The sequence below is a fragment of the Limanda limanda genome, chromosome 3, assembly GCF_963576545.1.
Source record: "Limanda limanda chromosome 3, fLimLim1.1, whole genome shotgun sequence".
Classification (NCBI taxonomy): domain Eukaryota; kingdom Metazoa; phylum Chordata; class Actinopteri; order Pleuronectiformes; family Pleuronectidae; genus Limanda; species Limanda limanda.
The window spans coordinates 20,658,941-20,686,059 of NC_083638.1; the positions used below are offsets into that span (position 1 = coordinate 20,658,941).

The window sequence follows — 27,119 nt, forward strand, 5'->3', positions numbered from 1 at the left end:
AAGAACAAATAAACAGTCTTGATAATCAGGATAACATTTAAACACCTCTCGACATACACGGCAGCACCCCCCCCTAATTGGACTCCACTGTTTTGCTGCTAACTAGCTGCTAATTAGATCAGTGGATTCCTCTCACTACCGCCTCTCTTTTCCTGTGTCATTATTTGAACAAAACACTTCCGAGTGTTTTACTTAAAAAGTGCAGAGTACTCCCACGTGTGTGTGTGTGTGTGTGTGTGGGAAGCGAGGAGATGGTGTTTTGTTTTTTGGTCATTATAACAGATGTCAGAGGATAAAAACTGGACATATAGGACACACAGAGTTGAAAGTATTTCCTTTTTACATTTAAGCTTATATTAATCGGAGTGATTGTGTGTTTTGGCTGCTCCGACACCGACACAGATGCGGCAGCCAAAGGCCAGTGACCTCGTTAAGCCGTTGTCAGAGAGGGTTTGTAACAGCCCACTGGAGCCCATCTGTATCTTACCACACACACATACATGCACGCGCACACACATGCACACACACAGACAGATGAGTTCATGCCAGTGCAAGCATCTATCTCTTTTACACCAAAATTAGCAGGTACTCTGGTTTTTTTTATGCTGGTTAACCTGCTCAAATAAGGGGATTGACTCCTGTCCCATTGTCAGAACAGGATTTTTTTTCACCCAGCAAGTCACTTCGTCGCGAACTGAGAAGCTCTCTCACCTCTTGGTCTTGTCAGTGTTGAATCATGCATGATACTAACCAAAAATTAGCTGTTGCATGTTGTTGATGTAAAAAGCAATGAGTACACAAACGTTTGTGGCTAATCACGTGCCAATGGCCGGCAGCTCAATGAGCCAATAACATTGTATAAAAAAAGTGCAGCATTAGCGTCTAGAATGAGAAAAAAAAAGAAGGAGAAGAAATTAGCATGTTCAGCCAGGTGTCATGTTTCAATCAGTGCTGATCAGCGCCTGAGCCGATAAAATCCAGTGTCTGCTGCAGAGTCATTTGACCTGGGAGTGAATGTCGATTGTATCCAATCCCATTGCGGACAAAAGCCAGATGTGAGAGGGTGTTAGCGAATTCCGGAAACGATATTTCCGTAGTGAAGGGTGTATATCATGTGCATATTCTGTATTTACTTTTTATTCTATTGGCTTTTTTGATTCTCTTGTCTTCCTCATTCTGACTAACTACAGCTGTAACAAATTAATTCCCCTGGGGTGAGGTTCAATAAAGTCTGATCTTATCTTATCTTGAGCAGTGATTAAATATTGTATTATTTAATTTGTGTGTAGAAAAAACTGCATGATTAAGCTTTCTTAACAAATGTGTAGGTGTGTAGGTTTGCTTGCGTGAGTGCACCGTGTACATAGGTGGGTGTCCACAGGTCTGTCCTGCCGGTGAATGCAAAGGGCATTGACTCCGTGCTCTGGTTTTTAGCCTCGGCTGTGGATCCAGGTCTCTGGGCTGCCATGTTTCCCTCTGATCCGACTCCGCTCTTTCATCACGAAAAACACTGAGAGCAAGGCAGAGGGAGACGGAGAGGTTTAAAGGGCTGGCAGCAACTCCATGGCCTTGAGGTGTTATCTCTGCCCCACACTGTGCTGGAGAGCGGGTAGAGGGAGTGCAGAGAAGGGGATGGGGGGGTGGGGGTTTGTGGGAGTGATTGCAGTGCGGCCCACTTATCTTTTTTTTTCACTGCCTGTATGGAGCAGCATGGTTAACAGATGGTCTTGTTACCAGCAAAATGAAAATGAATGCAGTAAAATTTGCTTGTGTTAATTTCTCGTCCCCCAGGTGAGACCTTGAGCACTCGCATACACAGACAAGCACACACTCACACATTAGCACACACACACATTAGCACACACACACACGTAGACTTTGCGGATGCACATGCATGCACGCTCACTGACATGGGCTGCCTTGCCCTGCTGGCTTTAAACACACACCATCTGCACGCCGGGAAAGTGTGTCGGAGGAGTGTGAAGCGTGCGCTTGGCTCAAGGAATGTGTTTCCAATGTTCATAGCCACAGCTTATGTTGCTTTGGAATGTAAAGAGTGTTACCAAACACTTAATGTATCGGTCTTCGGTAACCCAGTTGTCCAAAGACAGTGGGTGTTCCGAGGCCAGGCTGACGGAGCTGAAAAGTGGGCTGAAGTGGCAATTAGAGGTAAAGGGAAGCAAGGGGAATCTGTGCGAACAGGGGGGAGGAGATGGCATGTTCATCCGCAGATGAAGACTAAATCCTTTCATTCTCTCCTCGTCTTCCCTCCCTCCTTCCCCTGCTTGCTTAGCGGTGAGACGAGAGCTTCTGCTTTGTAACGTCTGCTTCTCCGTGTTTGTGTGTTTCAAGGATCTGGGCTAGTCCAGAGCTTATCCCTCTGAGTGTGTGTGTTCTGCTGGGATAGAAGCGCTTTAGCCTCCCTTATCGTCTTACAGTAGGGTGCTCGCTATTCCGGTTTGAACCTGCAGGGAGAAAGAAAGTGATGGAGGGAGAGAAAAATGTACCTGCTGTATTTCTAGTCAGTTGAGTGGCAGAATCTTTTATTTGGAGCCATTCGGAGAAACGACCTGTTATTTTCCTTGTAAGATCAGTGGCTTTACAGCAATGGGACACGGTGATTGATGCCACAGCACAAATAGCACAATGGAGGAATGACATCGGTGTAGCTTTCTGTATAGGGTAGACTCAATCAGCCAAGTTAATTCAGTGCCTCACAGGGGCAGAGAGAGCGAGAGAGAGAGAGAGAGAGAGAGAGAGAGAGAGAGAGAGAGAGAGAGAGAGAGAGAGAGAGAGCTGGCACGGTTAAAAGATGACTGCATTGAAGGGGAGGGAGACGCACCGCAGCTAATAGGCCCTCAGTGATGAGACAAGAGGAGGATGAGGAGGGAGAGAAAGTCAATGTCGACTTCACAGCGGGTGAAGGGTCTAATAAATAGGGGGGCGTCAGGGTCGGGATCTCGTCGAGGGACATAAAGACAGAGAGACAGATTCTTGGTTTAGTTGAAGGATGACACCTTTGTCATGAATGAAGTTTGATTTCTTTAACAAACTAACTTAACATTGGCTGTTTTTTTAAATTTCTATTTTATTTATTAATTTGTTTGTTTAGTTATTTATAAGGGCGGCTTTAGGATTTTTTTTTTTTTTTTTAACTTGATGCCGTGTACTCCTGCAGTTCTACTTTTGATACTGCATGTTCTTGTTCATCTGATTCCCACAGGGAGTGGTAAAGCGTGGTTAAGCCGAAATGTGTGGGCACTGATGGTACTGCGGCATGTTCTGAATAAAACCCCAAGATGACATATGTTACGTTCATATGCAGTGTTGGGAAGGATACTTTCAAAACGTATTCCGTTACAGAATACAGAATACATGCCCAAAAATGTAATCTGTAACGTATTCCATTACATTAACTAATCTGAGTAACGTATTCTGAATACTTGGAATACTTCCGGTTTGTATTGCATTTTTTAAGTGTATGATTGCGGCGTTGTTATAGTCAGTGGAGCAGCACCAGTTTAAACTCTCTCTCCACCGATGCGGCAGGCAAGCTGGATGTCCGGCTCCCATCCACTCCCATCTCTGTGCGGGTCCCACCGGAAGCTGAAGGACCCCCCCCCCCCCCTGCGCCAAGGCTGCCTCTCGCCGTGCAGCGATCGTTTCGGCGTCGGGTCTATTTTTTGCGCTTGACGCGAGCGTATCGCTCCAGGAAACACACTGAAAAATGATTTTAAACGATATTGATGACATATTTTATATGATATAAATGATAAAGCATGCATCCCATAGTTTGTATTCCCCTTCTGTTGTCCTGGAGTTTTAATTTTACCAATTTGACCGATCACATTATTAAATGCCCCCCTCCATACAGACACACAAGCAGTCATAAAGATAAAAAGAGAGGGGGGCGGAGAATACGTAATTTACTCTCGACACCCGACATTGAACGGAGCAAGCAGCGGAGAAGTTCTCGAAGATGGATGACATTAAATTGGGACGCTGTTGCAGTTAATGTTGGAGCAACAAGTGACTATATGCTTTTATACTACTGGGTCAACGGGTGATATTATTTTAGCGTCGCTTCAGCGTCCGGTGTGAACCCGGCGTGCCTCGCTGGCCTCCTGCAGAGCCATGACAGCAGAGCTCTGGGAGCGCAGGTCGGTCTTCTCTCACCAGGCGCTGGAAGGGCAGCTTGCGGATCAGCAGCTCCGTAGATTTCTGGTAGCGACGGAACTCTCTCAGAGCCACGGTCCCGGGCCTGTAACGGTCCCGAGCCGGTCGCGGTGAGGCTTCTTCACGCCGCCGGGTTCCGGGCGCTCTTACGGCAGCCCTGGTCTCCAGCTGCTTCCTGGGGGCTTTGCCTCCGGTGGATTTACGAGACAGTGATTAAACTCGTGAAACAGAGAAGTACCGTCATGTAATCCACTGATTTCAACAATGTAACTGTATTCTGAATACCATCTATTTAATTTGTAACTGTAACGGAATACAGTTACTCATAATTTGTATTCTAAATACGTAACGCCGTTACATGTATTCCGTTACTCCCCAACACTGTTCATATGTATGTATAACACGCGCACTTTTACATGCTAGTGTGTCTGTGCTGTCAATGCCAGGCCACTATACCACCCACTCAGCCCTTTGGATGTGAATGAAATGAATCATTTGTGCGCTGCGGACGCTTCACAAATACAACACGCCGAACACATATGTTCCCCTCATGCACGCAACACTCCTCCATACATTGTGCAGACCAACTTCCCGCCTGGTTTCTCTGTTAACTCACACACATCAATGGAGCAGGGGGGGGGGAAATAACTCACATTTCATTGACATATAAGATCTTCCCCACCTCCAGTTGCTTTTAAGCCAGTGTGGTAGGTGGCAGGTCTCGGCAGAGTCCTTGATGTGTGCAGAAGAGTGGTGATGAGCTTAATGCAGTCTGTCTGTGTCCCGGACGTGACCGCCATATTAATACAGCACTAATACAAGGCTGTGTCTGCTCCATGCTAATCAGCTCCACACTCATTCTCACGCTCTCTCTCTCTCTCTCTCTTATATATAGTCTATTGTTATGAGACATGGAGGTGAGAGAGGACAGACTTCTGGTTTCAGTTCAACCTGCTCAGTGTGTCATGCCGGTGGATGGATGTTTGGTGCATCAGAAGACAGTGTTGTGTATTTTTTATCATTAGTAATCAGTTGTCATCTGTAATGAAGGGGCCCAGGACGCCTTGATTGAAAAATCGCACTTCGCCCTCAACACTTGTGAGGCCTTGACATTTGGTTCCACCCTCACTGAACCCTCTCACCCGTCGCCCGGTCCACACACACAACCGCATCTCAAACTGTTTGGATAAACAAGGCCACTTCAAAGCCGCCCAGCTTTTGTGCCAACAGGCCCGAGAGGACGATCGAGAGGGAGGGAGGGAGGGAGGGACTGCAATACCGAAATGAATCACGAAGGGGGGTTGGAGAGATGTGTAAGCGTTGCTGCTATTAATGGCCTAATAATGTATTTGGCTGTTTTGGCAGTTGTGAACAGGGTGAAGGGGGGGGGGCAGAGGGTAGAGGGAGAGGGGTTGACAGCATGTCACGGCTGGTTAAAAGCAAGCTGGGAGAAGAGAGCAGGGCCGTGTTTGTTGGACTAAATGCTGTAAATAACATCAGAGAGCACAGCTAAATGGAAATCAATGCAATTACCCTATTAGCATGGGTTTGAACTCACACTGCCTGCTGCTGCATCTCTCCCTCCGTTTCTCCATTTCCCTCTGCATCGTGATATATTGTGTGTTTGTAGGCATGTCTGTTGTAAAAATTAATAAGAATCAGCATTTAAAAACACAACAGTTGGTGTACGTTAGGACCGGTCGAGTGGGCATGCCGGGTCGCCCCTGGTAACTGCAATCGTAATGACTCTGTTTAGACTCCCATCACCCCTGTTTGAGCACCTAACTATTGCATGGGGAGATAATGCTGTTAAGTGGTAAGTCATAATTAGATAAATAATTGGTTTGACTATCATTGTCCCGCCGCCATCTGTTTTAGGCTGTGTGTGTGTGTGTTCGGGGGGTGGGTGTGGGTGAGAGGATAGAGGAGGGAGTGGGTGTAAGTGGGCGGCGATGATGGAAAATATCCCAGGGTTATTATGGGTTGTGTTTTAACTTGATGAAGATACAACAAATCACAAAATATGTGTAGTTTTACAATTCTCCCACTCTTCCCATTGTAGTTGATCACTGTGAATAATGAATCTGTTATATCGCTACTACAGACCATACATAAAGATGGGCGACGTGTCTCCTCTTCCTCCCGCTATCCAGAACTGAAGGCAAACGGATACAAACACTGCTACTTCGCACATTTAGAGGGAGAGTCTGCACAGTAATAATCAAGGGATGGAACCGTGGTAGCAAGGGATCGCTGATGCACACGCTCGACCAATCGTGAGCCAGTCTCAGCTGTCAATCATGATTCACAACATTTATATATGTTTAGAAACCAAACTTACCAGAAAAAATGTGAGCTTTAACTTAAATCAGTGTAATGACAACTCCTTAAAGTGACATAAACCATCTTTGAGAAAAAAATACAAAATTAACATGTAGCCTTTGACCTTTTTAGTTTGATCCACTTCCCATCCAATAACATGGAGGAGTTAGATTTGGGACCAGGCATTGATCGAGGCGCTATGACTTTACTTTTGGGGAGACGTCACGTCGTCCATCTTTATATCCAGTCTCTGGTTGCGACCTCCAGTGATGCACCACCATGGATTGCCATGCTGAGTCCTTGTATTAGATTGGACTTATTTATATCTGTAAAAACACACTGCTGTTGGCTGACTGCACATGTGTTCATCTTCACTGATAATTTGATTTCTTTTACTCACTCATTTATATCCTCTATCACATTTAGTCTTCTCCTCCCTTTTGTTTCTTTTAATCATATCTAATCTTGACCATAAAATAGTAATTTTCTGTAGCCTTCCATTGGTCCTTCACCCCTCTCTTCTTCTTATTGCTGTCTTTCTTTGTCAGGGTGTAAATCAGTTCCTCTGGTGCATCTGCCTGCTGCTGTTTTAGGGAGAACTCAACAAAGAGAGTAATGTGGGAACAATTTAACCTAATTAGCTGCTGAGATATCGTCCATTAACATTAACATTCAAGTCTTAACTAAATCCTCCTGCATCCTGATCAAAATGTACAGGAGAATATAAACCGGAGGTACAGTAAGTGTAGAGGTGTGGGCAATTATATGAGCGCATAACTGTTTTGTGCTTGTTTATGTTTATGTGTGTTTACACCCGTTTGCACACAGGCGCAGTGCATAGCGGGTTAAGAGGGTCTATGTGCTCTGAACTGACAGCTAACAATTAGCTGCCGCCAGCGTGGCTAATAGAGGAGTCTATATTGTTAATTATGTCACAGCAGAGAGGTGGGAAGGTGGAATGCATTTGAATAACAGGAGAAATGATATAACAGCAGGCTTTTAAATTCCTTGGCCCTTTTGTATGTTAAGTGAAGCGTGTGTAGATGTGGGTATATGTGTGCGTCCACTCAGACACAAGGGTCTGCCTAACATTCATAGGAACAAAACACACACACACACACACACACACACACACACTGAGAGGCGTGAGAGACAGAGGGTATGTCTAAGTAGTTCGCTCGTGCCTGGTTTTCCAGATCAATGATGTGTGGCTGGCTGATCGATGTGAGGGCTTAGCGGAGTGGAGAGAGCTAATGGGCAGGTCAGTGGCTCAGACACATCCTGGTTCCCCATGCCTATTACCACTACGTCTGTTAATAGGCTTCACCACACATCCCCTGTTGCTTTCACACACACACACACACACACACACACACACACACACACACACTAGCAGAAGCATAGGTAGGAGGGAACCAAACCCAAAGACCTCCCCGCTTTAACCCATTCAGCTTCCACATATCTCCTTTATTCTTTACTTTAATTATTTCCCTGTTCTTTTCTGAGGCCTTTCCTCTGTTTTTAGCTTTGGAGCCAGACCAGACCATGGGGGGGGGGGGGGGGGGGCAGCTCATTCATCACATGGTGCCAGACCATGTGGTGCATGTGCTGCATGTGTATGTATGTAATTAAGGGCAGTGGGGGAGAAAAGCAGCATATTTACAGTAACGTGAAGGAAATGTGAAAGAGATTTCCCTTCAACCCTCAACACATCTCCTCACAGTCTATTCGAACACAAGCTTTGTAAAGACAACCCATCCCCTTCATCTCTAATAGGCCGGAGGCTGCATTGTGTATCTTGCGATTGGTCCTTTTAAGCTGCCAGTCAAAATGTGTGTGGTGTAGTGTTTGGTTGTGACCCTGGGGTCTGGGTTACAGGGTCAGGCAAGCAGCATACTGCTCAGTGTGTTTTTTCAATTTGACTGTATATGTTAGTTTAACAATTTTTAGATCTCAATATTGAATTTTTGCAGGATAACAGGTTATATTATGTGACCTATCTAGGTGTTTTTTTTTGTCATATGAAAAATGTTGCATACAAGAACTGTATAGGGTATTCTTGTGTATCTCTGAAAATGACGTACATATCATTTTAAGGTGTGTTAAGATATAGTTTGTTGCAATGACATTTATTACTATTGAATTAAATTGTAAATTCATGCCCAATAAACTGGTAAATGAAGACATTATCTTTCTAAATGAGATAGGTGTGCACAGCTGGGTGGTAACAGTGATGACAGCGTGTCAGTCAGTGAGGTAAAGAACAACACAGGGCGTCACTCTTCCTCGTTATTTCTCCCTTTTCTCCAAATTTCTTTCCATCCACTCCTCTGTCTCCTTCTTGCTTAAACTGTCACTTTGCGTAGCCCCTCGTCTCGCCTTCTGGGTGGGGTCTGATTTGCATGTTAATTACCTCTATCACCTTAATTTCATATCTGCCTGTGAAGAACGTGGAGCACACACCCGAGAGGTATAGCGTATGCCCTGAAGCCCTCGCTCAGTCATGCACATGTGCACATTGGTTTGCTTCAGAATTTTTAAGTGTTCGAGGTACAAGTCAAAACAGTGGGGGAGATTAAACAAGGTCAGAGAGGGAGCTGCTTTGCCTTTGCCATAACTTGTCTCCCCATGGCAAAGGCTCAGAGATCTGCCACTTGTCATCCACATAACAGAGGCGAAGCAGGAGGTGTGTGTGTGTGTGTGTGTGTGTGTGTGTGTGTGTGTGTGTTTTTGAAGGGGTGTGTGTGTGTGTGTACGGTTTGTCTTTGAGAGGATTGCGGGACTTCAACATTGGAGGTGAATGAGACATTTTTTTGGATGCTGATGGGAGGAAAGTGCATGCTCTCACGGAACCGGATAATTCATCTGTCAGACCCTCCTCAACGTCACTGTATATACAGTATATATATTACGTGTATGCAAACTCACATACAGTGTTTGCCTGATGTAGACACACCAAACTTGTACACAGCAGTTTACTGTGTAGAGCAGCAGTGAGTTGTGACAATATAAGATGTGCGATTCCATCATAGCTTTATCGACGCACTTTTATTACACACACACTTGCTCGCCTTCTCAGAAATGCAACAAGGCTGTGTCTCTCGTGGCTGATAGATTGTAATGAATGTAACAGCAGTCAGATCCTTCAAAAGCCTCTCAAAAGCTTAAGCCCCTTTATTAAATTAAGCTAACGATGCCTAAGGCCAGGTCCGCTGCAGAGAAAGAGGGGGAGAGGAGGGAGACAGAGACAGAGAGAGAAAGTGAGAGAGGGAGGGAGGTTGTGCATAAGGAAGTAAAGGCTGCAGAGATAAGGAGGAGGAGGAGGAGGAGGCAATGTTAAGAGCGAGAATGGGAAATGTGTGAGTGTGTGTGGGGAGGGGGTGTTCAGTATCAAAAGGAAGAAGCTGGAGGAGGTACAGAAGGATGGCTGGAAAGAGGAGATGAGGAGGAGCAGAGGAAGACTCTGCAGACTCCCTCCGTTGTACAGTAGTGCACCTGGGGCGAGAGGAGGACGAGTAATTAGGTAAAGGCTCATTGTGGGAGATACACAGGGCAACAGTGTGTTTTTGAAAGTGTGTGTGACCGTGTGCCAAGATTAAAGATACTTTTTGGACCTTTAATGAAAAGACATTCTAAGCGTGAATTCACTCACTCTTTAGTTCATCCATCTTCATAACATTGTGATCAAAAAGCTGGATCTTTGTTGTTATTTACAATGGGTGAGAAGGTTATGAGGTGATAAAAACATATGTATTGATGCAGTTTTTAACTGTGCACATTGGTGAGATTGTTTGTTTATATTGTCCTGCTGCTCTTGACTTGAAAAAAGTAGGCTTAGCAATAGTCAAAACATTTTCTTTTTCACAAATCCATTAGTCTTTTTAATTGAAATATAATAATCTAATTTTTTCACAGTATTCTTGTCACTCCACAGAGGAATGCACTCATGCTGAGGGATCCGGTGCTTATTAAAGACCAGAACATATTTGTGAATATCATTGTGATGCACGAGATGTGTCTGTGGAACATCGGTAATGGCTTTTCTTAATAACAATGACTAATTGCCAGAAATGACTAATACGTCATTTGGTGATTAGCGATGTATAGACCATAAAAAGGAGTAATTGACTAAAGATTTCCGAGTCAACTAAGGCGTTTTAATACTCTAAGGGCTTCTGATTTGAGGAATTGAACAGAAGGGGGATCCTCGCAGAGCTGTGTGTGGGAGCAGCATGTGGAGAGACAGCATGGTGGATCAAAAGCCGAGGTCCTGAAGCTGCATCGTTAGTCAGGATATCCTGTCTACTTACTCTCGCTCGCTCTCAGGTCAAACAGAGGTGAGGAGGCCGCTATCACATGTATTATATATTCACTCACATGCAGGAAGGAGGGCGATGTAATGTGGGGGGGTGCGGTGTGCGTGCATCAGGGTCGTGTTTCTCTGCTCCGCCGGGGCTCCTGTTAGCATGGACAAGTGGGTATGTTGCAGGAGAGACTCACAATACGTAATGAGGCTCGCATTTGATCCAGTGCAGCACAGCAATTAGCAGCACACACAGCACAATGTGAGCGAGAGAGAGAGAGACCTCATCCCACTTCCATGCCCCACCCCACCCCACCCCACCCCTGCCATCACCTGCTTAATTCGTGTTTTCATCCTTGGCTTTGAGAGAACAACCCGGTCTTTGCTGCTTACAAGTGTGGCTTTGATTTTACAGCCAGTGCAGCCGCTGGTATCTAATCCACAGTAAAACCATTGATAAGCCAGACAGGGCGAGAGGTTGTCAGCTGAGGCTTCTCTGTGCTTCTGGTAGGTGGCTGTCCCCTTGTGGACACTTGATGGAATTACTCTCACTATATGTTCATGCACATTAGTAATTATAAATACATTAAAGTTTCGTACTCTAAAATCTAGTGATTATTGAAAAAATGTATTAAAGCTTAAGATTCATTCGATTTAAATATTCCCCGGTATTAACAATAAGCCATTTGACCTTTACGATGTTATAGTAGCCCCACAACTGATCTTCTGTATGAATAATAGTCATATAATCTACATATGATACATATTTGGTTAATAATATGCAGAGAGGTTGGTGTAGAGAAGAGAAAGACGGTACAAGGGCAATCATCAGAGTGATCGGGGTTTTTAAAAAAACCTTCATTTTGCAACGTAGCATCACCAAGCTGCAAAAAATGTGGATAAAATCAAAAACACACATTATTTTTAATAAATTATATTTCTAATAAGATTTTATTAAAATAAACATCACTAATTATGCATATTTAATCCTGCGAAAACACTAAATACTGTTCTGTATAATTTGTTATAATTATGTTATTATGTTAATAAATAATAAGAACGTATGTAATTTAGTCACATAATTTCATAATGAAGGAAGGAAGTGACTCTGTCCATCCTGATCAGGGATGTGTGTGTGTGGGGGGGGGGGGGGGAGTGGGGGTCATTCTTTATCCCATTTGGGGAACAATGCGGGGTCAGCCCTCTGGACTGGAGGCGTGACGGGGTGGAGGTGGGGGGGCTGGGGGGGGTTGGGAGCAGGTGCTTCTACCCCCCGCCCCCTCTGGCGTGTGTGTGTGTGAGAGAGTGAGTTTGTGTGTGTGTGTGTGTGAGTCTGTGTGTGTCCGGCCCCCGTCGGAGAGGAAGCCCCACCTCCCGGCTCCCAGCAGCAGCAGCCGGCCTCCCTCCTCCTCTGCCCGGCTCCGCGCTCCGCTCCACGCCGGTCGGAGGCTCCTCACACAAAGTGCTGGATGGACGGACCCGCGTCGTCTCCGCTGACGGAAGAAGGAGGATTTCTTTCTTACTAATTCATAAACACTGGAATAGCCCGTACTTGTTTTTGCGGTGAGTGGTTGTGTGTGTGTCTGTGTGTAGTTGTGTTCTCCGACCCGGAGGTTGTTCGCCCAGCGGAGGGTTTCTCGTGTTGAGGAAGTCGCTCCGGGCTCGAGGAAGCGGCTGCTTGTTATTCTGATTTTATTTATATCTATATTTATATAAATCTTTATATCTCTGAGTCTCCGAAGGTCGCGGTCCGGCGGGCCAGCGTGCGCGTACCGGAAAAAAGCGTCCGGCGGGTGAAGCGCGTTCCTTCATCCGTCCGGTGCGAGTGTGTCTCTGGGTTTGAGGGATTTTTCTCATAATCGTGTTTTAAAAATGCAGATTAGCCTGAAGGAGTGAAAGGAATGACGGCGCCCCCCCCCCCCCTTTTTTTGCAAATGAACTTCTTGTAACATTGTTACCGCTGTTGTGATTAATATGTAAAGCGCAGCCCGGAGGCTTTTCTGCGTAACGCCCTGCACGTCCACTGGGGGCGCTTTACGTAAAATTGTGTTATTGGCTTTACTCGTCTGCTAATTCTCAGTCGGCAGAGTCACGCTGGCTCCATTAATATCACTGCGTGTGCGTGTGTGCGTGTGTGTGTGTGTGTGACACATGTTGACCATTTGGTGCTCCCGGGTTAAGGGTTTGACCCTTTGTGTGTGTGTGTGCGCCCGCGTGCGTGTGTGCGCGTGGCAGGTGGAGCGCGTTGAATCACTTCCCACGCGCTCCTTCACTTCTCTTTAAGCAGAGTAAACGCTCGCGAACACACAAACACACACACAGACATGACTTCATGGCTTTCAGAGGACCGTACATTGATTTCCTGGAGAGTCACTCGAACCTTAGTCACTAAGTGCCTAACCTAACCTAAGCTAAACCTAACCATAACTTAAACCTTAAAACATGCCTTAACCTTTAAATTCAATAATTTCATGAGTTATTGGGATTTGTCCCCACTATGTGACAGTGTAAACAGAATGAGGTCCCCGGAACATGAGGAATACATGGACCACACACACACAGTCCTGTCTCCAGAGGACATCACATTGACTTTATTTAATTTAAACCTGGGTACTTACTCTAACCTGAACTATGCGTACTCGCCTAACACCAAACTTAACCTAACCTAACTTTAAAATCTGTCTTCGCCCTAATCTAATAATTAATGTTATCTGGACTTGTTTTATTGTGACTTTGTCAAGAGCTAGGTACCCACAACATGAGTAATACCTGGAGCACAAACACACAGGCACAACAAACACAGGGATGGAGCAACAGGCTTTTTTCTGGACACACTGAGTGTATCTGCAGCCACAAAGAGCCTTCTTATGTGTTTTAGCTGCTGATAATGTCAGTCATGAATACACAAGCCTTGAATTAGAGCCTCCTGTAATAGTGACCCTGTCCCCTGGTGTCTTTAACAGCCACTGCCTGGTGCTGGGGATGGGTCGTTCATTACAGAGACACCTGTCAGGCATGTAACATACCTGCATGGTGTCATTTGGACCAGAGCTGTGGTGTCTAGTGCCATTATTACTCGCTGCACCTCACACAGATTACAGTCTTCTCACACATGACCCCGAAGTGGCCCCCGGCAGCTGGGCCAGGTACAGAAAAACACATGTTGCGGACATTCACAATTAATGAGGGGACACATTTATTTTCATGACTTGACAATAGGGGATGTCATTGTCCTATTTCACTGGTCTCTGATACCATAGGTGTGGTCTTAAGTTTCACCTCCTTGTTTGCTGCTCAACATCATCTTGACAAGCTTTTTGGAGAATCGTTTTATTTTTTTGTAACATGATGATAAATATTAGTTGTGATTCTATTTGAAACAATGCTTATCTCTCCATGTGATCAATTGTCTATTTTTAAGGGGCCCAGTGTTTAAAACATGATATGGTGAAGATATGGTTATTTGTTTGAGGATTAAATATTGGTTCATAAGGGATTTTGAAAATTTTTACTCTTTATTTCGAGCACAGATGAGCTAAATGAAAAACCGACCTGACACATGGAACGTGTGATCTCTACAGTCGTCAGTGATGAGGATCTTGATCCAGATTAAGCCTCGGTGGCGATGAGCGCTGAGTGCTCTCTGTTTTTGCTTTATCTTCAGTTGAGGTCAAAGAAAAGCTTGAACTCTCACCTCCACCGCTGATGGCAGCCAGTGTTACTGCTGCCCTGTTAACTCTTTGATGTAGGACAACCCCCCCACCACCACGCTTAACACCCAACATGGCTTTTGACCTGCTCATATTAGGCTGCTGTCACCGGATAATCTCTGGTTTTGTGCGTTTCAGCTTTATGTGTCTCATTTAACTCCACCTTTTGCAAATATATTGATGTAAAGATTCTTTTGTACACCTTCAGAAAACATTAAGAGAATAGATCAGTTGCGTAAGTTTTTCTCTCTTATAAAATCTGCCCGTCTATTGGTGAATAAAAGTAGCTTCTATTCTTGGGTTTAAGGCCGGCGCATGCTTCTGCGTCGTCAGGGGCCCGCAGGCACGCAGCTGTAACGCAGGACTCGTTGTCATTCATGGTTCTCCAACCGTTGCCCGTGTTGCCATGCAATTCCCCGCCAGAACACTAGGCGCAGTAATGTTTTTTGTCGAATTCGGCTCTTCTTCGTGTGTTGCACGAAGAAGAGCGATTTATTTACATCGCCACGGCGGCTCCGCAGAGCCTTTTTCTGGCGGAAAAATCCGCCGGTTAGTGACGGGTTATACTAGTGGACATAGTGTCGTATCTCTTCTGCCAAGTGCTCTTCTATCTGGTCTATATTCGTTCTTCTAAATCTTCCGTGGTTTCCGGGCATGAACCGGAAGTGCGACTCCGGAAATCATGTAGTCAGCAGACCAATCACAGCCCTCGCGGCCAGGTGACGCTTGCGGAGCTTTGCCGTCTAGTTAGAAAAATTGGCCGACGCACGTAAGGACGTAAGAAGGGCCGTGAGGGGCCCGGAAGGGCTCCTGCGTCTCCGTTCCCGTGAAAACGCAGAAGCATGCGCCGGCCTTTAGTCTTTATTTAGGAACCTCTGCTTTTTCATTGAGATCACAAATTATGTGTTGGTTTCCTGGTAGTGATTACACAAGTGGAGGCTTTATTTTCACGTCCGGGATCTCCTAGTTTGATTCCATGAAAGATAATTACCAGTGCCTTCACAGTGTCAAGTCTTCCTGAAACAGGGAGACTAGAAATGTGCGCTTTTAAGGTCTAAAGTTCTAGAAAGTCTGTGTTTTAGAAGTGCGAGAACGTCAAGGATCTGCCGGATTAGGATCAGTCACTTGTTGTGATGTGAGCTTAAAGTGCTTCTGACCCCTGGCATGGATGTTGACTTGAATAAGAGCTACACAGAAGTCACGTGAGAAGTATGTATGAAAGTATTGGAAGTGAAAAGTGTGTGAAGTGTTTGTGCAGACGTGTAGGCTAATGCAATCTGGATATGTGGTATTCCAGAATTTATCTGACAAGAATTCCACCTGAAAAATCCAGCATTTACAGCATCTTTGTCTTGAACACATTGTAGATGAAGGCAGCGTGATATAGTCTTTATTGTTTCACTTAACTGCCACTTAAATGGACCCTTATTTAGTCAAATTGTGATTTTTGATGGCACAGACACCAGTGTGGAGTGTGTGGTAATGTACAATGTTGTTACGTTGCAACAAGTAGTAAATCACATACACAATGCACATTTTTTGTGTGATTTACCCTCAAAAGAGACATCTGCTCTCTCCGCCCAAACTGATGAGAACAAACAATTGCAAAAAGTATTGATTTCTCCACATTAATGACACGTTAAGACGAGACTTCTTCCATAAATTTGAATTCTTATTGAATTCTCGACCCTGCAAAAATCACAAGGATTTTAGAGGCTTTTTCATCTGTGAGAGAGTTGACAGTAAAAAAAAAAAAGCGTGTGTTCTTTATCCGTGCACCAGATTTCATGAAAGTCAAGTTTTCTATCTACGGGGAAACGGACTAAAGTAACAGGAATAAACATTCCCTCCTTGGCAGAAGCAATAGAAACCGCGAGTTAGCTGATTTGAGGTGGATTTATCCTCCCTCGTCAGACTTACACGCGTCTTATGTGTCAGCACATGATAAGAGTTTAAGATTACTTATGCAAATCTCTCTCTCGGGAACCGAATTTCTCGCTTCTGATTTGCCTTTCTTTTTTTTCTTTTTTTTTTTTGGTGAAGAAGTTGTGGAACCTCTGGTTTCTGCGACAGCGCCTGTACAGGGTTGGCATGTTTTCAGGTGTCGTGGTGCTGTTTGTCGTGCCGCGGCAGCCTGCAGTGCAGTGGGTGTCTGGGGGCTAGACAGCAGCTGTGTTGAGCAGAGTGTTGGTGACAGTTTGTCTGTGGCAACAGCACCTGGCTCTGTTTAGAGAGTGATTAGGAGAGTCCCAAGCAGCTCCCCATACTGTTTACACAAGGAGCCTGGAGTTAAAGGTGACCCACTTTGCATTTCCTTATCAACAGCCCACATTGATAGCTTTGAATAGCACAGAGTGTAGGGAGGCCTTTGCATGGGTTTACATAGTTCCCCATTAGAGAGAATGGGATGCGTTAAAATGGGCGAGGCCTGGATTTGACTTGCGTTACAACAATGTCCCGAGGTGGTATGAAAATGTGGCCGCGCTCACCACTCTTTTTGTGTGTCACCGCTCACCAAAGCAGGGTTTGTTGTGTGGTCGGACTTGCTCGTACCCTCCGTCTGCCTCTGTGTCTCCCTTCCCTTTGTCTCTGTCTCGGTCTTCTGTCCTCCTGTCTCCCCAGCTGTAACTCCCTCCATGTGTCTGTGTCGGTTTCGTGTTAAGCCCTGTTTGACGGCTTCTCCCCTCAGGATGGACAGAGTAGGTGTGAGTGATTGTGTGTGTCTAAGCATCCCCTGCGGTGTGTAAAAACTGGTAGCAGAGGTAGGCTGTAAATGTGATGACCGGTGAAGACAGCTGAACAAACAGGTCATAAAGTATTCATCTGCAGGGAAGACGGACAGACAGTGGGGTGGACACACAGATGGATTCAAAGGCAGGGGAAGAAGTTGCAGAGAAGAAGATATCTGGTGAACTAGAAAGTCCTGACTTTTGTTCTCAGGCCTAAAGCTTTTTGCTCCATATTTAACTGATAAAGCTGCTTTTCACTTTGTGTGTGTTTGCTCTGTGTGTGTGTGTAAGAGAGAGCAAGCCTAACCTGCTCCGTAAGCTGTGCCTGTTTAGACTCATGTCCCCATGTCACTCCGCATTGCCATTAAACAGTACTTAATTCATAGCCACAAGGTATTTTGTGGTTGTGTGCAAACTTGTACTTCTTTGTGAGGACCATTTTGGCTGCTCCTCACTTTTCCGAGGGTTAAAACTTGCTTTTACCTCCGCCAAGGCACAACGGTCCCCTTGTGTCAACACATTTAAATTCAGTAGATTCAGATTTTTATTTGGATCTGCACCAAATTGCAAACACCGTCCCCTGAACATGCCTGCTTAGTTTCATCAGGATCCATGAATTTTTTTCTGAGAAATCAATGAAGTTTATAACAATGTGCTATCTCACAATGTCAAAAAATATATCCCTGGATTCACTCTCACATTCCAATCTGCACGACCACATTTTCTCTGACCCATACCTCAGCCAAATTTTTTAATCGCTCAAATATAAACTTTATATGAACAATTAGACATAATTGACACACTACAGAAATGTTTGACTATAGACAATAATTGCAACCACAATAAAACTTGTTAGACACTGCATCAAATATAGGCCTGATATCTAATAATTGCAGGAGGAGGTTGTGGGAATGGTATGTAAACAAGGGCTGGTCCCAAACTGCGTTCAAAATCAGACAGTTATTACAGTTAGTCTCTGTAAAACCTGCTGGTTCACAGAAAGTCAATGAATTTTGACCCCAATGTGTAGACTCAAGCATCTCTGTAACGCCGCTCTGTGTATATGAAACATCGCTCAGCTTTATCTCAACGTTTACCTCCACGTGTAGAGATACACGTAGAGACACTTAGAGATAGGCTGTCAACATGAAAACAGGCTTGGCTTGAATCCAGATTTACGAGTGTTTCACTGATGTTTGTTTCATTGGTCGTGGTTTGTAGGGCTGAATGTAGATATGAATGTGCAGTGTTGTGAAAACTGAATTTCCTCTTCCTGGACCACAAACTAACCAGCTATCTGTAGGTGTAGACATGTATGTAGCAAGCAGAAGTTAACAAGTATCTATTCCCATCAATAGATACACAAATTAATCTGCTTTTTTCTCTTTCTTGTAATTTTGCTCGATTTCTCAAAGTGACCGTTGATAAGAGCTGTTCCAGTCACACTTTCTCTTTCTCTGTATTGGCGAGTCCCATGCTTCAAGACCCGGTTCCCAGAACTACGCTCGAGACACGCTCTCCAAGCCAGTGTGACTTCATTTAGCAGATCGGCACTGGAGTAATCGGCAGCAAGTTTTCCACAATGTTTACTCTGTTTGTATTCTCCATCTCCACTTTTGATTAAATTATCTGAGGGGAACTGAAAGAAAAAAAAGAAAAGAAAAAGCTTCCTATTCACTCAAGTCGGTCTTGCTACATTTACCAGACCAAAGCATGTTCTAGATATCTTTAGATTGTGTGTGTGTGTGTGTGTGTGTGTGTGTGTGTGTGTGAGTGTGTGTGTGCGTAGCTGATGTTTGCCGCTGTCGTTGTCATACCGCAGGGCCTGATAAGCTCTGGCCAAACAAACACAACACAGGCAACATGAGAGCAGCAGATAAGCGAATCATACACACACTCTGTTCAGACCATACTTGACTATTGCCCTCACCAAATAGGGCCTCTTTCATTCAGAATTTTTGTGTTGCGTGTGTGTCAGCACGTATCATATAGTGTGCGACTGAGTCCATCTGTCTTGTCTTTCGAGTCATCCTCTAACTGTATAACCCAGCATTGTGCTAAAGGCTACTCTTCAACAAAGCCCTTTTCTTTTGCTATCACATCATCATCTCTCTCTTTGCCTCTATCTGTCTGCTTCTGTCTCTCAGAGGACGTCTGCCTCTCTCGCTTCCTCCGTTTCCCTCCCTCTCTCTCTCTCTCGCTCTCTCTCTCCGAGATATCTGCTACATCAGCTGACTGTCATATTGTGTGTGTCTGTTTGTTAGCGTGCCTCCTTGTGTATGAGAGCAAGGTCAGATATGTGCCTGAAGAAGTGAAGTGGGTCTTGTGGTCATTTGTTTTAATCAGCTCATGAACGGAGCTGCGGGCCTGTGTCGGCGGAGGCCACATTTGTCATGTGAAAAAGTGCTCTCACAGGAGGTCTCGTTGCCAGGTAGACTTGTTTTTATCTGGCTGGTATTTGCACAACTACAGGGTATCCATCTTGGGCTCTGGTCCCCTTTTTATTTTTGTTCATATCACGGTTTCACATCTTCCATGTGTTGTCTCTTTTCTCAGTTTCAGATCAACCATATACGTTTCCTTTTTGCACTGCAACTGACTGACAATAAATCGCAATTAAGTCAATGAAATTTGAACGCAATTTAATTTAGCTGTAGTTAAAATCTTTTGAAGAACTGCATTTTGGAAAACTGTTAAGTAAGGTTGCAACTAGCTAATATTTCCATTATTGATTTTTTTTTCAATCCTAGAGCCTAAGTCCTTGTCTGTTGATGAAAATGAGACTTAACATAATTGACTTCAACGATCAAATGCCTTTCAAAATAGTTGTTGATTGTTTGATCCATTAATTAATTAATCATTTCAGTTCTACTCTTAAGCAAAAATTATGTCAGACCTGTTGAAACTGTGCATATTTTATCTTCATATTTTCCTCCCCAAGCTCCTTTTCAAGGATGGGTCAGTGATTCATTTTGTTCTTTATTTTTGAACAGCACAGATTCCACTGTTCACTTTGTTTGAACTGTTTTGACCCTTAACATGTTTTTAAATTACATAATTTTCAATGAGCTTCTATTCAGTCTTTTTGGCTACTCGCTGAGACGTGTGGCTATGGCGACAGCAGGTTGTCTCCAGCTCACCCAGATGAAAAGAGGCTCACTCATCAGACTGAACAACACCCAACCATTCAGACATGTACGAGCAGGAGCACACACTCGTTATACCAATTACAAGATTTCAACAGGGCAACTCACAGCAGCCGGACCCTGCAATGGAAAGTCAAGTGTGTGCGGTGCGTGTGTCGGTAGCCTATGTGTGTGTGTGTGTATCTGCGTTCGTGTGCGATGAAGTCTCTTAGGAGTAGGGAGCCATGCAGAGTACTTGGAGTGCTAATTAGGCAACCACAACCCAGCAGAGTACATCACAGGGAGAATAGAGGGGAGAGGGAGAGAGGATGAAGAAAGGAGTGTGTGGGGAAGCCAGCAAAAAAACAGCGCTCATCTCCTGAGGTGGCTTGCGAAGTGAGAGATGAGGAGGGAAGAAAGGGAGGATGTTGAAAGACGATAACAACTGAAATATGTTACATGCGGAGAGTTTGACAGTACTGAACAATAGGGTTTATCTGGCCGTGTGGGACGTGACATACAAGCTGTCCGTGTGTATGTACACGTTGGTGTGGCTGAAGGTTCACCAACGACTATCACAGGTGCAAAAACCATGATAAGCTCCATGGCAGCCCCTCTTTTGTACGTGTCCCTTCTTCTTCTCTTTGTGTTTTGGGTTCACGTGAAGTCTCCAACATCTGTCAATCCTCTCCGAGAGCAACACTGCCGCGTTTTCCTGTCTCTCTGTAGCAGGTGATTAAAAGAGAGAGTCAGTGATGATGATGAGGATGATGAGGATGATAATGAGTCAGAGCTTCCTCCTCTGCCAGTGGAACAGCTGGGCTGGGGTTGAGGCTGGCCCTCACATCAGGGGAGTGGCAGGGCTGCTTCCCCCTCAGCGAGAGGCTGCAGAGGGGCACAGCCACCCAGGCAGCAGCTTGACTCCCGGGGCATGGACCACAAAGAGCCAGAGACACAGACAGAAGGCACTTACGTATGTCTGTTTGTGTGACTGTGTGTGTGTTCACACACTACCAAGCAGCGTTGTGAAGCGTAACCAGACTGTTCTGTCGTACGCCCACACCGGTGTCTCAGAGAACACAACCACACACTCGGCAGATGACATGCGGCACACACATACACACACACACGCACACACACACACACACACACACACACACACACAGACACACGCAAGCCAAGGAACCCCGACCACAGTCGCTATGTAATTAACAGACATAGGAAATGGCGCTGCTGGGGTGGGTGAGTCGGATGCATGGAGGAGGAGAGCAAGGGAAATTATCTTGGCTCGTGCCTACCCTCAAGACACACACTCTGTGTCTGTTTTTGTGAGCGTGTGCGTTTGTGTGTTGAAAGAGAGCAAGGTGAAGAGAGGGGGAGAGCGATGCCGGCTGGTCTTTTGAAATCTCAGTGTTTTTGTTGCGAGCTGCTGGCAGGCAGGTTGGAGATCGAGTGGAAGAGAGGAAGAGAAGCGGGAGGTGAGGGATGAATAATAAGGTGTGCGCTCACATGCACACCCACATACATACCGTATCATTTAAAGCCGCTCAAGGTAAAAGAGGCAGACTGCTCTCTTTACTCAGTGTGTGTGTGTGTGTGTGTGTGTGTGTGTGTGTGTGTGTGTGTGTGTGTGTAGTCAAGACAGTGAGAGTGAGCCAGGTCAGAGGGAGATGTACTCTGTTCTCTGCTGTAGCTCTATAATGGAGGCCTGCTGTATAATGACATCTCAGACAGAGGCAATAATGTGTGTCTGTCTGTGTGTGTGTGTCTCAGCTTTTTCATTGATCTGTGCCTCTTTGTCTCCCTTTTCTTGTTCTCTCCTTTAGTCTTTCCATTCCCTCATTCTCCAGTGGAATTGTTCACTTTGATTCCTCAGCTCTGCAGCCATAATGCTGCCGTTTCAGGGTTTCTCTGATATCAAATTTTGTCTTGCGTGTGAAGTAAAAGAGCTGGCACGCATGCGCACATGCAGGAGTTAGCAGGTGTGCACACATGCACACACACACACACATCTTATTCTACGGTGCCTCGGGGTAGATTGCTCTGACATCTCATCTCAGAAGTCAAACAAACTTGGAACTACCCAGGCAGGTTTATCCTGCTGTGGTCCTGGATACTGCGTGTGTGTGTGTGTGTGTGCATGCACAAGACTGACAGTATACCATACATCTGTTTGCACAGTATAAGTCTAGGCCCTAACATCCTTGTGTATGAGCATGTCTAGCTGTTGTTGAAGCCAGGTTCCTGTTCTTCTTGTTTAATCTACATGAACCACCTTTTCTTTAACAATCAGCCGATGTTCTTCCTTTTATGCCACCTTCAGAGGCTTCTTATAGATACTGTACACAAGCTCTATTTATAGACAGTATATCACTTAAGTAGTGTCCAAATTCAGCGGCCGTATCCTTTGGGGGACCTGGTCTGCGCAGCCTACGTTGGCTGCATCCTCCGATGGCCTCACATACGGGTCGGTCGAAACCAAATTGAGATGGTCTGGTCTTTCCATTGCGTCACCAGCTTGTCCTGACCTTACAGCCAGAGCCGAATTACAATGTTACAAACAAAAACATTTTTTAGTTAATTGAATATGTTGAATAGATGTGTTTTTAACTGGGCCGGGAAGGATCCACCCGGTGGAGCCTCCATTGCTCGGGGATAGAAGCACACATATGTCCGCCACATTTGGAAGAGCCTTCATATTGGTACAGCTTAGTGTCTCTGCTGTGACTCTGGTCTGCAAATGCGGCTTCGGAAGGATGCAGCCACCGAATTGAGACACAGCTTTAAAGTGTTGCTCTTGTCAGCCACAGACTCTACATGCTTCCTGCTTTTGTGCAGGCAGTTGTACTTGCTATCTTTTTTAAAGCTCACTTAAGGTTGAAGCTCAGTAATACGGATGTGGTAGTGGCTATTGTTCCCATATTACATCCTGTTTTGCTGGGTTGGTTTCATGCATATTGCTGCATCACTGGCATTTTAGACACCCCCGTTTTTCTGCCTTCAGTCAGAAGTTTCCCTCAGGCTGACTCCCCTTGTATCGGTGGAACAGCTTCTAACTCCGAATCAGCTGAGCGGATGGTTGACCTTCATTTCTGAAGATCTGTGCTGTGCTGCTACCGGTGACTGTGATCGGAGATCATGATCTGAATAATAAGGGACATCTTCAGGCACGGCAAAAGATGTCCCTTATCTTGATGATATGATCTGGCTGCTGATCAAACACTAACATCACCTCCAGCTTCTCGACTCACCATATCTTGTTTTCTAGTCTTCTTCCTTGCAGTATTTAAAAGCGGTCTGCTGACCAAAAAAAAAAAAGCTAAAAATATCCACATCACAACACGTAACATCAGTTGTTTGGTTATCGTCATCACAAATTGGGCTTATCTTCCGGTTGCTGCTTCATCATTAAAGCCTACCGGTCGGCTGATGGTGAAAACGGTTTAAAGTGATGCAGCATTAAGTGTTGGTTTGATAACAGCTCTGACAACAATTAGGATACAATTTGTTAGAGTGGAGCAAAACATTGAACCATGCCGCGGCTACACTGACGGTACAGAAGTATTCAGAAGCTGCTATTCACAGCGCAGCAACACTTTTAGAAATGGTGCTTTAGTCGCCTGCTCCGCACGTGTGGAGCCAACCAGTGTATTTCAATGACATTTTCACTGCTCATTTGAGGGCAGACACTGACCGGTTTGGCTCCTCTCCTAAGCAGGACCACAATATTGTGGCATGCCTAAAGTATGCTATACCAAGCCACTGAAAAAGAGACATCTGCTGCTCCAGTGAAGAGAGGCATGGATACTCAGTGTAGTTACAGGCAGGACAGTGAACAGTGTACTGTTGGACTTGATCAAGCCAGGTTGGTGGCTGGATCCGACAGATTGGCCAGCAGCACTGTGCAGCTAGTTTTAACGAGCTGATAGGCAAATCCCTTCCTGGTTAAAGATTAACCAATCGCTCGAGCTGCCGCTGCATTATCTCCCTACTGGCCGGGGCATACAGGAGCCAAGAGGATTTACTTTATACGCTTGTGTGTGTGAGAGAGAGAGTAATCTGCATTCCAACCAGCCACAGGGTGGAACTGTGTGTCAGTGTGTTTGTTTGACTATAGAGTTCATGATCGGCTTTAGTCCCAGCAGGGTGTTAAAACTGTGTGTTTTACTGTATGCCATTTAGCAGTCAATCTGCTGTGTGTGTGTGTGTGTGTGTGTGTGTGTGTGTGTGTGTGTGTGTGTGTGTGTGTGTGTGTGTGTGTGTGTGTGTGTGTGTGTGTGTGTGTGTGTGTGTGTGTGTGTGTGTGTGTGTGTGTGTGTGTGTGTGTGTGTGTGTGTGTGTGCGTGTGTCTGAGTGCTGTGTGTTCGCGGGTGCGAGTATGGGCGGATCATGTTTGTATGTGGTTTGTTGTAATCTGCATTCCTTTTTTTGTCAGGTCTTTGTTTTGTTTTCCCTCAGGGCGTAACAGCATTCAAAGGGTTAATTGCATCAGGAAGTTTGCTGTGTAACTGACTTCTCAGGGTTGTCAGCTAAATTTTTCAACTTTTGCGATCCAGATGATATCATTTATTCATTTTCCCCTGAAATCTTTCCATTAAGTTCCTGAATGTTATAAACGGATGGACGCTTTGTCCTTTTTCATAAATCGCAGCCACATCGATTTAAAATCAAATTTGTCTTTTTGTTTACTGCCGGATTAAACCACTGTGGCATATGCTGTTTCATTACCGAGGACTCCCTTGTGATTAACTGGGAGACGATGCCATCTGCTGGATGTTTGAAGAACGTAGCGTCTGAGCCCACATGGATAAGCACTGAGCGGGTGTGTGGAAACTGAGTGATGTTGAGAGGTGGAGGCAGGCTCACTTATCTGGAAATTCATAAGACGTTACTCATCCTGGGTGGCGTAGATCATGCGATGTATCATTAGTAATTCAGAAAAGAGTACTTAGACTTGCAGGGCTTGTGTTTCCTTCAGTTTAGAAAGAAAAGTAGAAACAAGAGAAGAGAGAGAGCTGTTGCTTGTCGACAACATGCACCAGTGAAACCTTAGCACTATCATTGATTTTCGCTTAATCTCACTGGGCTTGTTTTAATTTACAGTCCCTTGAAGTAGTAATGTTAAACCATACTATTCTTATTGTAGGTGCTAAATGAAAACACAGCTTTCTTTATTCTCCTTCTCTTGGAGCTTTCAGCTGTTTGTGTAGTGTCTCGACACCTTTGTTTGAAGCTGCAATATCTCCTAGTATCTTTGAATCCTTTATTTCTTAATGCTACATGAGACATGTTTGAGAGCAGAGCGATTAAAGAGACTGTAGCAGCAAAGTCAGATTTGAACCTGTGAGATTGGGCAGACACCACAACGCCCCATGAGCTACACTTCTCCTTTTTGAGGGCCACCCGAAGGGCAATGCTAGCACCCGCAAACCCCTGTAGTGTGATATGGTCCGCTGCTACAGTTGAGACGGAGGCCATCAATTCAAACAGCATGGAGACTCCCTTTCTCCAAAAGCAGCAGGATGATCTTTACGATGCTCAACAGGAAAGGGGGTAGAGGAGAGACACAAACACGTGGGCAGAAGTTGGCGGCCCTGCGTTTCAAGTCGGGTGGGGGGGGGGGTCCCGACCATAAAAGAGCTTTGTCGAAAGGTGGCCTTTGGCAACATCGCTGGTCACCGTGCAGCTTCACCCCGAGATCATTTCCTCTCGCTGTCATCGCTCTTGCTCACTCGCTCCATCTGCGATCTGAAAAAAATAAAAAGCAACGAGTGACGGAAGGAGGAAGTTACTCAAGAAACGACTCATTCTCACCCCTGCGATGACAACAGGGCCGACAGAGGGGAAGCCAAACCCACGCTTTTATCCCTTTTCCTGAGCAGTCCACCCCCCGACCACGATCCCGCAGTATAGTCTCCTCCACCCTGATAACAACTTCTTGTTATTGTATAGCGTGTGTTAGCATGTAGCGTCTGTGCGTGTATACTGTAAAGGTGCACATGCACGTTTTTGGCCGAACCTTCTTGTTTGTTTGTGTGAGTGGTGATTGATTTAGAGCGAGTGGCTTTCTTTACTTTTACTAGTTCCAATACACTGAGCATTTTCAGAAGTTACAGAAAAATGTAAATTAAGTCAAATTGATTTAGTTCAGTGAAATAGTCAAACACAAAAGGTTTGTCTTTTCTGATGCTGTAGGGCTCGACACAGGCCGGGACATGTTGTCGCTCATTCTCTTCCAGTGTCTTTCTTTATCTGTCTGAAGAAGCGGAGGGTGCCTTACATATTTAACCTAACCCCTGCCATTCGTCTTTGCACATGCACACATGCATACACACTGCCTGTCACTCCTCAGCAACGGGGTCAGATGTGGTGACCGGCTGAACACCCTCCCCTCCTCCTCGGCTCCTCTCCTCCTCTTCTCTCCTCACCCCTCCCCCTCCCCTAGCTTGCCTTGGCAGGGTATGCATGCCTGTGTCTGTTATCTACAAATGGCTGAGGAATTATAGGTTGAGAGAGGAGGAGGAGGAGGAGGAGTGAGGGAGAGTGTGAGGAGGGGGGGGGTGCCGAGGTCATGTGACATCGCAGCAGCTGCTAGGCTAAGAATTTCTGTTTTCTCAGTCAGAGAGAGAGAGAGAGAGAGAGAGCAAAGAGGGGAGAGATAGGCGGCGTGTGTGGTGTGTTGCTTTGTTAGATAAGCTCTAAACGGTCTTTGTGAGCGGCACGGAGAGACAGGAAGACGGGCAGGGAGGAGGGA

At 45.3% G+C, this 27,119-nt stretch overlaps 1 protein-coding gene across 2 annotated transcripts in view; it reads left to right on the plus strand.

Moving 5' to 3' along the window:
- Window positions 1-27,119, plus strand: part of gse1b (Gse1 coiled-coil protein b) — a 173,272-nt gene that overhangs the window by 118,439 nt on the left and 27,714 nt on the right. Inside the window, exon 1 of one of the 2 annotated variants that reach the window (XM_061068829.1) lies at window positions 12,307-12,364. The exons of the other annotated variant lie outside the window; for it this stretch is intronic. The gene's annotated coding sequence lies outside the window, so the exon portion shown is untranslated. Of the gene's footprint in view, window positions 1-12,306; window positions 12,365-27,119 lie in introns of those variants that run through there. 2 annotated transcript variants of the gene reach the window in all.